Consider the following 2,290-nt stretch of genomic DNA (forward strand, 5'->3'; position numbering starts at 1 on the left):
GGTAGAGTCGAGATCAGACTTATTCAAGGCTGAGGTTTGAATGTAACCTCGTATTTGTGATATGCTTGTATTATTATGAGTTGAAATAGACTCTAGAAGTTACTTACACTCACTGAGCTTCTTGAAGCTCAATCTTTTCTTTTATGTTTTTCTTCCGAAGTAGCGAAAGGTGAGGAGTTCCAGGGTGCTGCTAATGTCAAGGTCTGCCACAGGCACAGTCACATTTCTAGTTTTAGAATTGTTGATGTAAACTTTGTAGTTAAGCCTGAGAGTTGTATAAATGTTATACTATTTGTAATAAAATGAGCTTAATCAAACAGTTATTGTTTACATCTTTGGCTTAAAGTTTTATGAGAACAAAAAGGTTCAGGTGGGTAGTAAGTATCACAAAAGGTGGTATCTGTGGTCCTTCACACCTCCTCTCGGGCTTAGGATGCGGGCTCGGGGCGGGGTGTGTCATACCATTTTGGGGATTCGTTTGATTAGGGAGTTGGGAACATAACTACAAGAAGGAATTGGTCCCTTAAGGGTTGATTCTGGGGCTTGAACAATGTGGCGCTACACCCTCTCCTAACTTGAGAAGGGTTTGGTCAAAGTTGGACTCTGACTTATTGTTCATTATAAGGAGCAGTGGTACTTAAGAAGCTAGATGTAACTTTAGGGGAAAATGGACTGCATTGACGAGTAATTTGTGAAAGGTCAACACACTTTAGATTGATTATATCCAATGGACACAGAAATATATCTATAGTGTGAAGAAAAGTGCAACTATCGGTCTTTAGTGGAGTGATCGGCTGTTAATGGAAGTTAGGTAATTTAATTAAAGAGTTTAATTAATTAAGCAAGTACCATTAGAGCTTCAATCTATAGGTCCATAAGGTCCCCCCGATAGCTCAACTGTGATTATTGACAGTCGAATTAATTTTGGATTAATTTGAACTGTTCAAATTAATTGATGGAATTAAATATATATGATATAATGAATATGAATTGATTATGATTAATATAATGCATTTGATACATTATAATATAAAGTTTATTTCGAGAGAAATAAATATTTGAACATGATTCAAATATTAAATATATGAATTAGATTCATATAAAAATTATAGGTTAAATTTAATTTGAATTTGATTTATATTAAATACTATAGGTTTAACGATAGAATTTCAAACTATAGGTTATATTATATTTGATATAATATAAACTATAGGTTATATGTTATATTAGACATAACATATAAATATAATATATATTATATGATAAGTTACTTATTATATAATATATTACATATATTAAATTAAAAATTAAGTTTTTTAATTTATATTTGAAGTTTAAGGGAGGGAGTTGATATAACTTCCTAACTTCCCCCTTAATCGTAGGAATGAAGGAAGTTAGGGATTGGTTCGTGTTCTTCCCTATGAACACAGGCTCGCAATAGCTCTCTGCAAGTTTTATCTCTTCTCAAAATGTTTCTCTCCCTCTCCCAAATATATCACAGAGTCCACAACCCCTGTGAATGCTCACCTAAAAGAGAATACTTAGGAATTTGATGGTCGTGTCCAGCCCATTGGGTTGTGCCAGGGATGTCTATTGGGAGTTCTTGATCCAGGAAGGTTCCTGACTGAAGAGGAATTCGAGAAGAATTTATGACTTCAAGGGTATGTTTCTTCTGGCCCAATTTTCCTCTCTCTTCTTCTTCATAACATGTTGTAATTTTAGAATGCATATGAGTTTTGTATTCTGAATTTTTATGTTTCTATAAAATAAAACAATTGAGATCTAATCCGTTTCTGCATTGGATGTTCGCGCATCCTTCAATTGGAATCAGAGCCAAGTTGTTTTGTGATCCCAATTTTATTTATTTTTTAAATAAAATTCTGATTATGGTGGGTTGCAATTTTGTACTGCATTTATGTTGATGAATGTGGATGTATGTGGTTTTTTACAATTTTGGATGTTTTGGGATTGGTCTTTAGATTTATTGCTTATTTTTTCAAATTCGGTATGTAAGGGCCTGGTGTTTTTGGGCATAATTTTGCTATCGAGTATGTAATTTATTAAATCTGTCGTTCGTGTTTTTCTGGCGTCAGTTTGAAGAAATTCCAAGCTAAAACGAATAAAATCGGAGCAAAGTCGATCTGTACAGTAGGTTGTCTGTACAACAACGCCACAACGCTTTGAAGCGACGCGAAAGGAAAAGTTTCCATAGCGCCCTCGATGCTCCGAACGTGTTGATGCGAAGTAAGCCCTTTTTTTGCTGGACAGTTCGCGGTCTAGCGGTTCGAAT

Source organism: Benincasa hispida, chromosome 2, assembly GCF_009727055.1.
Source record: "Benincasa hispida cultivar B227 chromosome 2, ASM972705v1, whole genome shotgun sequence".
In the NCBI taxonomy this organism is placed as follows: Eukaryota; Viridiplantae; Streptophyta; class Magnoliopsida; order Cucurbitales; family Cucurbitaceae; genus Benincasa; species Benincasa hispida.